Source organism: Mus caroli, unplaced genomic scaffold (assembly GCF_978045245.1).
Source record: "Mus caroli unplaced genomic scaffold, Mus_caroli_1 scaffold_8, whole genome shotgun sequence".
NCBI classification, from domain to species: domain Eukaryota; kingdom Metazoa; phylum Chordata; class Mammalia; order Rodentia; family Muridae; genus Mus; species Mus caroli.
Window position 1 is genome coordinate 122,013,979 of NW_028227263.1, and position 12,210 is coordinate 122,026,188.

General features: G+C 38.1%; 1 pseudogene across 1 annotated transcript; it reads right to left on the reverse strand.

Moving 5' to 3' along the window:
* Positions 1–7,793: 7,793 nt before the first annotated feature.
* Positions 7,794–10,259, reverse strand: LOC147003401 (vomeronasal type-1 receptor 4-like; annotated as a pseudogene). The gene is made up of 2 exons (XR_015047761.1): positions 10,111–10,259; positions 7,794–8,880 (listed from the first exon to the last, which is right to left on the reverse strand). The product of XR_015047761.1 is annotated as a vomeronasal type-1 receptor 4-like (transcript).
* Positions 10,260–12,210: the final 1,951 nt, after the last annotated feature.

A 12,210-nucleotide genomic window follows, 5' to 3' on the forward strand; every position in this document is an offset into this window, starting at 1 on the left:
CCTTTCTATCTCCATTAGTTGCAGATTTTTTTATTCATTCTCATGACCATTTGACCATCTTGCCTATCCTTCCCAACATCTGATCCTTAACCTTCCCATTTCTTTCCCCATCCCCTCTTTCACTCAATTCAATCCATCCATCTTCCTTTTTATGACTATTTTATTCTCTCTTCTACGTGAGTATCAAGCCATCTCACTTGTGAAAGCCATAATTCTTAATCCTTTCAAGCAACCATACCTGGTAAGCATGAGTTTAAGTGTCTGATACTTATTTACAGACATTTTATACAAAATGCCACATCATTAGAGATAAGAGTCTGCCAAGAAACTGCAGTCAGAGAGAGTTCTTGAGATTAATGATGGGAAAATTTGACTCAAGGCACAATTACAAGACGTTCTATAGTGGTAGATTCCAGGCATTCACAGTTTTCTAGAATACACAGCAAATAAACAGGGGACCACTAGATAGCAGCTCTCTGAATACATGTGTTATGTCTTAATATCTACAATTAAACTAGCAAAGAATAACAGGGAAAGATGTTAAGCAAAATGTGATGTCTGTAGCAGTTTTGTTGTTGTTGTTTTGTTTTTTGTTTTTTCCCATATTCCTTGTTTAGCAAACTCTGTCACTCACTATCATGACAGAGTGTCAGTGTCCAACACTATCTGTTAGTGAGAACAAAGCTTAGGACAAAGCTCAGAGGTCTTCAGTATACTCTGTCTGATTGTCAGATTGAAAATACTATTTTTACCTATATAGTTGTGTTTGTGTGGATGTGTATTTGTGTGTATAAACACATGTTACATTTATACCAGACTGACTTTGGGTTTGTTCATAGTTATCAGATTTCAATTGGGTTCCCCCTTTGGAGTCTTTTGTTTTGTTAATAATGTGATTTAACAATGTACTCAAGTGGAAGCTCCAGAACAATCTTGTTAGTGTTAAGAAGACAACTATGATAGACTTTCGATCAACCCTTCTCTTGGGCAATTAAGGCACACGGTGGACAAACTTAAATCTTTACTTGTTTAAGGCCAAAGCCACTTTAAGATCTTGTACTCAAGGTTACTTGGAATGGCAGGAACCACTGCATCCTTTATCTTTTCATCTACCATATTATCCATCTATGTGAGAATAGGTCAAAGACTATGTTGGTCCCTGGCATTATTGATTAACATGGAAGAAAAGTTTCCTCTATCTTGAATGTCATCTTTTTAGATTAAACACTGATAACCGGTTATCCTATTGGGTCTACATGACCTCCCAGAATTAGAGGATAGGTGATTTTCAATAATACAGTGCATTTTGTGAAATGATCTTCATTCCAATAGGACCTCATTGACCTTGGAAGATCACCCCATTTATTTCATCTGTTTATACCAGTATAGACTTTCAAGTGTCTATATTTAGAGCCCAGGAAGTCACTTATATCAGTATGATTTGTAAAGGATTATTTTTATTCTATGTTTAGAAATGATTGTTCAAACAATGTATGTGTTTATGATGTGTAAGGTGGGTTCCAGGAACAATCAGAAGAGGTTTCTGGATCTTATGTAACTGGAGTCACAGATAGCTATGTGGTGCTATACAGGTGCTGGGATCAGTATTTAGGACTTCAATAAGAAAGCAAATGCTTATATCTACTAGAGCAGTTATTATATCCCCTGTAGCAGTTGGGAGAGCTTGCCCCAAGGCCATGAGAAGGGGAGAGCTGGCCCTTCCTCTTACCAGTTGAAGCATTTGCAGAGCTAGCTGTGGCAGTGCTGCAGAGCTCATTCTGCATGGGGAAGAGCTGTTGAACTGACCAATGTATCTATAACCCAGGCACAGATTTAGAGCACTAAGTTGGCCCATCCCAACATCTACCTAATCTATGACTGTTAGAGCATATGATGATGCTAGTCTTTCAGATCAAAAGCAGCAGGATTTCTACAACAAAGGATATCTGAGAGAAAACCCAGAAAGAATCCAATATTGATGGTGTGGCAGAAGTCATAGGCCTGAATATTTGCAAGTAAAACTGTATGGATAAAAGGGTATACTGTGGGACAATGAAATGCTTTTTATGTTTTGTTTATTTGTTAATTTCTAAATTGTGGGGGAATGTTACAAGGGGAAAGGGCATGTATGAAAAGTTGGGGATATAAATAGGACTGGGCGTGTATTATATGAAACATGACTAAAAATGTAATAACCTTTTAGAAAGGGAGGATTCAAATGATGTCTTCTTGCTGAGGACCAAATAACTATAGAGGGAACTCTGGTGTATGCTGGAAGGCAGACTTCAAGTGGAGTTCATTGATAACAGAATGGACACAAGCACCTAAGAATTAACCACTTGCCCCTTGCTCCATGGAAAGTAGGCAAACACATACAAATGAATTTGCACATGCATGTGTTGTGTCTGGCCAGCAGATCGCAGGTCTGGGTTCTAGCCTGGAAAGGCATTTTGGAAACCTGGAAGAGAAGGGGGGCTAGGCTGCGCGAGTTAAGGACGGACCCAAGACAAGGTTCTGCTCAAGGTTCAATTTTAATGTCAGCAAACACGCTTTATAAAGAAAAGGGGAGGCCCGTCCCTGGCCAAACAAAGTTACTTTGAAGTAGATAAGTCAGCCTTTTAGTGGGAACTTGGGAAGATTGCAGTTCGGTGCTAACTCCAGAAAGTATTAGAAGAGAGGCCTCAGGCAGGTTGGGCCTCAGGGCAGGTAGTGGCACATCAAAGGAGCAGCACAACAGGTGGCTCTGCTTAAGCGGTGGATGGTCACAGCCAGCCTTACTAGTCTGGAAAGAGGTAACATGCATGTACACACATGCACACACACAACTAAGGATGGTCTTCATTAACAACAGAAAGCACACATACACATTGAAGCTGAACACATTTCTACTCAATGATAATTTGGTTAGGGAAGAAATAAAAGGAGAAATTAAAGACTTTAGAATTTAATGAGAGTGAGAGCCAGCATACCCAAGCTTATGGGACACAGAGAAAGCACTGCTGAGAGGAAAATTCATAGCTCTGATTGCCTTCATAAAGAAATTGAAGAGAGCATATACTAGCAGCTTAACAGTACATCTGAAAGTTCTAGAACAAAAAGAAGCAAATACACCAAGAGGAGTAGATGTCAGGAAATAAACTCAGGCTGAAATCCTCCAAGTAAAAGCAAATAGAACTATATAAAGAATCAGCAAACCCCGGAGTTGGTTCTTTGAGGAAATCAACAAATAGATAAATGCTTAGCCCAGCTAACTAGAGGGCAAAGAGACAGAATCCAAATTAACAAAATCAGAAATGAAAAGGAGTAAATAACAATAGAAACTGAGAAAATTTAAAAAAAAATCAGATCCTACTACACAATTCTATACTCAAGAAAACTGGAAAATCTTTGCTGAAATGGACAATTTTCTAGACAGATACTAGGTATAAAATTTAAATCAATGTAGTACTCAAGTTCTAGCTAGAGCAATTAGAGAAGAAAAGGAGGTCAAAGGGATACAAATTGGAAAGGAAGAAGTCAAAATATCACTATTTGCATATGATATGATAGTATACTTAAGTGACTACAAACATTTCACCAGAGTACTCCTAAACCTGATAAACAACTTAGGTAAGATGGCTGGATATAAAATTAACTCAAACAAATCAGTAGTCTTCCACTACTCAAAGGATAAACAGGCTGAGAAAGAAATTAGAGAAATGACATCCTACACAATAATCACAAATAACATAAAATACCTTGCTGTGATATTAACCAAGCAAATAAAAAAAATCTGTAGGATTAGAACTTCAAGTCTCTGAAGAAAGAAATTGAAGATCTCAGAAGATGGAAAGATCTCCCATGCTCATGGATTGGAAGGATTAATATAAGAAAAATGACCATTTTGCTGAAAGCAATCTACAGATTCAATGCAAAACAAAAGCTGGAAAGAATCAAGATGTTCTCCATCTTGGGGTCACTCATCTCCAAATTCTTAACCCAGAAGGGCTTCTGTATAAAGAAAATAAAAAAAATAGGGGAACAAAATGTGGAGCGGTGACTAAAGAAAAAGCCATCCAGATAGTGCACTACCTGACGATCTACCCCATATACAGACACCAAACCCAGATACTATTGTGGATACTAAGAATGGATACAGAAAATGTGGTATATTTACACAATGGAGTACTACTCAGCTACTAAAAACAATGAATTCATGAAATTCATAGGCGAATGATGGAACTAGAAAATATCATCCTGAGTGAGATAAAAACCCTGAGTGAGATAAAAAAGAAAACACATGGTATCCACTTATTGATAAATGGATATTAGCCCAAAAGCTCAGAATAACCTAAATAAAATTTATAAACCTTATGAAGCTCACGAAGAAACACCAAAATGTGATGCTTCAGTCCTTAGAAGGAGGAACAAAACACCTGGGGGAGGTAGAGGTTGGGAGACACTTGGGAGGAAGCGAGGATGGGGAGTTGGAAAAAAGGGACAGGATCAGGTTAGGGAGAGATGGGGATGATATACAGATGGTCAGGAATTTGAACAGAGGTGTGTAGCCATGGGGGATGGGGAACTGGAGGTAGCCACCAACAAGTCCCAGATTCCAGGAAAGCAAGAGGCTCCCAGGAACCAGTATGGATGAGATTAGCTGAAATGCCCAATAAAGGGGAAAGAGATCCTGTAGATCATATCTAGATGTTAAGCAAGGCCCCTGGTTGAGGGATGGGGTCACTCATCTCCAAATTCTTAACCCAGAAGGGCTTCTGTATAAAGAAAATAAGAAAATAGGGGAACAAAATGTTGAGCAGTGACTAAAGGAAAGGCCATCCAGATAGTGCACTACCTGACGATCTACCCCATATACAGACACCAAACCCAGATACTATTGTGGATACCAAGAAGTGCTTGATGACAGGAACCTGATATACCTGTCTTATGAGAGGTCTTATGTGCCAGAGCCTGACAAACACACAGGTGGATTCTAGCAGCCAACCATTGGACTTAGCATGGGGTCCGAAATGCAGGGGTTAGAGAAAGGATTGAAGGAGTCAAAGGGTTTGCAGCCCCATAGGAAGAACAACAATATCAACCGACCATACCCCCCCCCCCGAGATCCCAGGGACTAAAGCAACAACTGAAGATTACACATATAGGGAACCATGGCTTCAGCTGCATATGTAGCAGAAGCTGGCATTGTCTGTCATCAATGGGAGGTAGGAGTGGGTGGGTGGATGGGGGAGTGGCTAGGAGATGAAGGTTTCAGAGGGGAGACCAGAAAATGGGATAACACTTGAAATGTAAATATATAAAGTATCCAATAAAAAAGAAGAAAAAATTTAAATAAAAAATCATAGGCCATAGAAACGAGCAATAGGAGAGGGTCAAGTACACAAGAAGACATACAGAGTCAACTGACCTCAGCCCAATGTAGATCACCGACACTGAAGCACGAACCAACGAGCATGTGAGGGCTAGACCTAGGACCCCTATGCAGATGTAGTATATGCACAGCTAGTTTTTCATGTGGGTCACCTAACAATTAAAGAAAGGACTGACTCTGACTCTACTGCCCAACTTTGGATCCCTTTACCATAGCTGGGCTGCCCTGTCTGGCTCAATAGGAGAGGATGCACAAGACTGCTGAGACTTCATGTACTAGGGCAGGTAACCATGCTCCACCCTACTCTCTGTAGAAAGGGGATGTGGGAATGGGGAATGGGGTATGAGGGTAGAACTTGGAGGAGAGGAGGGAAGGTGTGTGTTTAAGCTGTAAAGTGAATAAATAAAGTAATGAGGAAAAAAGAAAATGTTGTACATTTACACAACAGAATATTATTACTAAGATGTAAAAAATTGTAATAATGAAATTTGTAGATTAAGCTAATGGATCTAGGAAATAATCATACTATGTTGCATGCCCCAAATTCATAAAGACAAATAAGATATTGTATTTGTCTATATGTGGATGTTAGTTGTTGGGTCATTGATAAAAAATGCTACAATTCATAGAACCATAGAAGTTAAGTATAGAGTAATTGACTAGTAGGATAAGATGTGTCTATCCAGGAAGGGGAAATAGGATAGATAATAATGGATGGATGACAGAGGGGAAGAGCACGGGGCATCAAATGAAGAGGGGCAGTGAAGAAGAAGCTGATGGAGGGAATATGGGTATAGACAGCTAAAAGTGAGTGTTTTTAGTGTTTGGAAATGCAGCATGAGTTTCTAAGAAATATACATGTGTGAAGTCAATTTAACTGAAAACAAAAATATCAGGGATTATGTAGCAAGAAGTGCACACCTATTTCCATCAAATGAAGCTTTTCAGACCCATAATGGGCTATGGCTATTAGGGTTGTGATCAAATGGATCCCAAGTGAATTCTCCAAGCCATCCAGGCTTTTATGAAGGCTACTTGCTGAACTCTACAAACTGACAGTAAAACCCTATTGTTGTAGCCAACACTTAAATAATTCCTTGGACATAAAAAAGTTGAGCTGATGCATACTTAGATTACTGATCCCTACGAATAGTGTTCTTGATACTGTAAAGTACTCTGCATGCTAACAAAGAAAGGAATAGTAAACATCAATCCAGCTATAAACTCTGTTATTTGTAATGTGACCTGCCTAAAAGATATGGAGCACAATAATTATACAAAGCTTGTGGACGTAACCAAACAATATCTGGCTTGATTGAAGGACCATCCTATGAGATGGAACCCATTCCTGAAACTGGGTGGTGAAGAAGAACCTGAGATAAAGTAGTTCAGGGACACAGGGCAACATAAAATACTAGTGTATTGCTAAAGAAATACACCAACAAATTGACTTCTAATCATATTCTGCTACACTCATAGATCAGCACCTTGTTTGGCCATCATCAGAAGATTCCTTTTGCAGCAGATAGGGACTAACAATGACATATATAACCATAAAATATGTAGAGTGAGATACTTTTGAACACTCAGTCCTAGATGGGATGTCTTCATCAAATCCCTTTCTTCAGGAGTTATAGAAGTCTTTTGGATTGGAGGCCTAGGAAGTATAAGAGCCAAAGGGGAAGGAGGGCACAAAAGAAGTAAGATCCTTTAAGCACAGCATGCACATATACACTCCAAGAAAATGAGAGTTTATGCACTAGACCTTCATGGCTTTGTACATGACGAGATCCTAGAGCTTAAAGACATGGACACATGCACTCAACATTGACCCAGAAGCTAGATGATAACCACATGTTATTTTAAAAAAAAGAACTTTTTTTTTTTTTTTGCAAGGGGGATCTCCCAGGGGGAAACAAGTCATTCTTATGGGTAGGCTCCATGCAAATCAGTAGATGGCCAGTACAAAATGAACTTACTGGCATCCCTTAGGTTCATTTTCTCATAATGGTTACTCAGAGAATTCCTTTTACTTTTAATCTCATGTGTCTACTGTGTACATTTTATGGTTTTCAGTTTTGCACTTTTATGGGATTACTGTGTGTGAAAACGTGTGTGTCTGTGTCTATACAATGTTTCTTGAGCTTTTTATTTTCACTTTCTGATGCTCTGAAACAGCAAGAGTAACACATTGACTTCCCAAGACAAGGGAAAACTTATATGATCTACCTCCCTTTCCCTACTTCCATTTTTCCTTCCTTCCTTCAAGGTCTCTGGGTGAAAATCTGACAGTTATAACTTTATATTCTGAGTTGATCATATTGGTTACATGGTAATTTTCCTGCCTCAACCACATTAGTGCTAGGATTACAATAGTGAGTCATGACCATCATACAGATGTTCTACCCAGGTTTATTGAGTATCAGTGACTGTTAATAAAAGCATTTTCTGTGTTTATCCCTTTAGCTGATATTTTTTAGGATCCCTAAAGATCAACATTAAGGGAGAAATGGTGGGAAAACTTGCAGCCAAAATTCCACTGACATGCCTCAACCATACACGAAAATGCACAAAAGAAATGTGAAAGAAAATACAAATACAATCGAGAAGATAAAAGCATACAAATGTGACCACCAGCATGAGAATTGTGTATGCTGCTCTGGCCTCTGGTTGAAGTCCCAGGCTCCTATTGGACCTGTGAATGTGTTTCAGGCTTTGGTGATGCCTATACAAGAGAAGCATCATGGAAACACTGGTCCATACCATGATGCTGATGAATATGGCATCATGGACAAACCGTAAGAAGACCATGACTAACTCAAAACCAGAGTTAGAACATACCCACTTGCTGTTCAGGTCAGTGTCATTGTCTGTGTTCCATGGACCACTGATTTTTATAGGGATGTAGACATTATTTAAGACACAGATAATCCAACAACTATTACAAGAATAGTGCACAAATGTGGAGGCATTTACTTTGAGTATCACTCTACTCCATTTACCAGGAACAAGAATGATAAACTGGTAAGTGCTCAGGACACAAGTAGTACACATGTTTGCACTTCGAGCCACCAGGCGAATGAAGTACTCAAGCTTACAGCTGAGGTCATTCAGAGGCTTCCTTGGAACAAAAACTGTCATATTGCTTGGAAACCCAGTGAGGAGGATAATCAAGAGATTGCCCACAGCAATGTGGGCAAGAATGACATGTTTTGGTCTCAGTTGAGGGCCAGCAAAATTAGGAGATAAATTATGGACAAGCAGAAGAATGTTGGCCACAGCTGCAATACCAACCTGGCAAAGCAAGATGATTTGAAGGGCCACTTCCTCAGTGGTTTTCAGGGCTTTACTAAGAGCAGACATAGAAAGACTTGGGTGAAAAATTGAGTGAAAATCAGGTGAGACAGTATTGTCTTCAAAGCTCTTGTTAATTGTCTGTTATTTGCAAATTGTTTGTAGTATTTTCCTGGGTAAGAAGACACCACTGTATTAAACTACAGGAACATTTCCTGGAGAATTCTACACAGGTGTTAACTCCAAATATCATTTTGTACATATTGTACTTTCTGCTGCATCATGATAAAAGTGTATGAATGAAACAACTCTATCTCTGTTAGTCAACATACATACATTTTAACACGAATTCTGGTGTACATGTGAACACATAAAGAATTATAGACAGGAGGGCATCACTCCTTCATTTAAATTCAAGATCTTTTCTCGTGTTATAGTAATGTTTTAAGAAATGCAGATTTACCACTGGAGACATGGCCCTGAATCTAATGTACTTTACTGGCTTTTGTGGTATTGCATACTTGTATTTCCACTCATTCATGAAAGGAAAGCACTCATGCAGATAAAACAAAATAAGTAATATTTAAAAAATAACACAAATGTATAAAAGGCAATGTATACTTTATAATACAATGTGACTGAAATAAGTTACAAAAATTAGCCATCCACTTTTGATATATTTTTACCCTATTCATTGAAGTTATAGAATACAAAATACTACTTAAATAAATTACTACTATCTCTGCCCACAGATAAACCTTGATTTACATACATAGCACCTATGAGGAGTAAAGCCACAGTGACCAAAGCATATCATTGATTTATAATATTCTATAGTTTATCTCTTTTACTAAGAAGTCAGATGCTGGATACATAACTGATTCATCTAAGCTTCCCCCAACTATGCTCAAACCAATAACATCATCACAGTTGAAAACATTTCAGGGGCTGGAGAGATGGCTCAGTGGTTAAGAGCACTGACTGCCCTTCTGAAGGTCCTGAGTTTAAATCCCAGCAACCACATGGTGGCTCACAACCATCTGTAATGGGATCTGATGCCCTCACTCCCAGTGTACTTACATATAATAAATAAATACCAAAAAAAAAAATTCAGGACAAGGTTACTTGAAACTTTTTTTTAATATTCATCTTTGATCTGGAGCGTTTTTTGTTTTATTTTCCCCTAACAGGGACAATAAGTCTCCACCAATCAACTAACAAATCTATCCTGAATATGGATGTCATATTCAGTGGTATTTTCAATTGAGTGATAACCCATGAAACATACACTTTTGGGCAATAAAGAAATCAATGAAATAACTCCATAAATTAGAGAGACAAAACAACAAACACTATCAATATTAATGTTAGCTTCAAAAGATGCTCTTTAGTTGCATGAAAACAAGAGAATTTTAAGCAGAAATCTACAAATGTAGGAATCTCACCTGCCAAACTACATCAAGGTTCAGGTGGCTCACAGGGATGAAAGCCTTCTTCTGAGCATTTACTGAAGAAAAACAGCTATGACTATGTCTTCCTTTGAAGACTTTCTCTGGTCATTTACTTCCCAAGCAGATCCAAGGAAATGCTTATATTTCCCATATTTTCCACAGAGTGGTGTACAGATTACTGAATGAGACCAGGATATTTATCCTCATGAGAGCACAGTGTATCAGGAGTAACATCCCTCAAAGACTCCATTACTGTGTCATCTGTGGATATTACATTATAAGACATTACAATGTCTTACAGGATAATTTGGGATACATCTGATAGACAAAAAATGTCATATATCCCCTGAGGAAATCTCCATTTTTACCTTCTGATAGTTAATGATGATGTCTATAAATTTGTTAGATGTTAATGAGTAGCTGTGTATAAGTTACAAAAGTTTTCAATATTTCCTTTGGGAGAACCCAAGTTATGAATTTGTGTCATCAGATGTGGAGATGTGCACTCCAGAGCAGATCAAAAGATTTGTTAGATGTATTTCTAGGGTGTCCATTTCACACTATGCTTTTGCTCCTGCAAAATTGTGCTGATACCAATCCTTCCAGAAAGGTGATAATCATGTGATCTGGAGCCTTTTACCTTTCCATATGCAGACAGGGACATTTTAGTCTGACAAATATATTAACTGCAGCCAGTATTTCCTCCATGAGTTCTTGGGTTATCCCAATGTCCATTTGTTTTGAAAGAGATCATGGCTCATTTTCTGAGACAATGGAGTCTTATTAGAAACATAATAGATTTGCTATTTTGTATAGTATCTTATAAATAAAATATCAACTTTGGACATACAGGCAAGGATAAGGATTGAGCAATCATTAAGAAATATAGAGAACCATCATCATAGCTGTTTTACTTAGAATAGCCACAAAAGTGAAAGGTTAAATGTCTATCAATGTGATGAATGGAAAATGATAATGTAGTACATTTGTACCATGGGATATTATTCATCTCTTAAGCCAAATGAAATTGTGAAATTTGTAGGAAAATGGGTGGTTGAGAAGCAATAATTATGCATATGATAACCCACAATTTAAGATAACCATTGTTCATTTTCTCACATTTGTATACATTAGCTGTGAATCATGATTTATATGTGTTTCATTTGAAATACCTATAAAAGTCAGGGGTTAAGTAAGGGACATAGGGATAAAGACTTTTTAAGAAAATGTAGATAGAACACAGTAGTTTTAAGGATAAATAGATAGGTGCTTCTCTGCCATTCGGTATTCCTCAGGTGAGAATTCTTTGTTCAGTTCTGAGCCCCATTTTTTAATGGGGTTATTTGATTTTATGGAGTCCACCTTCTTGAGTTCTTTATATATATTGGATATTAGTCCCTTATCTGATTTAGGATAGGTAAAGATCCTTTCCCAATCTGTTGGTGGTCTTTTTGTCTTATTGATGGTGTCTTTTGCCTTGCAGAAGCTTTGCAGTTTCATGAGGTCCCACTTGTCAATTCTCAATCTTACAGCACAAGCCATTGCTGTTCTATTCAAGAATTTTCCCCCTGTGCCCATATCTTCAAGGCTTTCCCCCACTTTCTCCTCTATAAGTTTCAGTGTCTCTGGTTTTATGTGAAGTTCCTTGATCCACTTAGATTTGACCTTAGTACAAGGAGATAGGAATGGATCAATTCGCATTCTTCTACATGTTAACAACCAGTTGTGCCAGCACCATTTGTTGAAAATGCTGTCTTTTGTCCACTGGATGGTTTTAGCTCCCTTGTCGAAGATCAAGTGACCATATGTGTGTGGCTTCATTTCTGGGTCTTCAATTCTATTCCATTGGTCTACTTGTCTGTCACTATACCAGTACCATGCAGTTTTTATCACAATTGCTCTGTAGTAAAGCTTTAAGTCCGGCATGGTGATTCCACCAGAGGTTCTTTTATCCTTGAGAAGAGTTTTTGCTATCCTAGGTTTTTTGTTATTCCAGATGAATTTGCAGATTGCACTTTCTAATTCGTTGAAGAATTGAGTTGGAATTTTGATGGGGATTGCATTGAATCTGTAGAATGCTTTTGGCAAGATAGC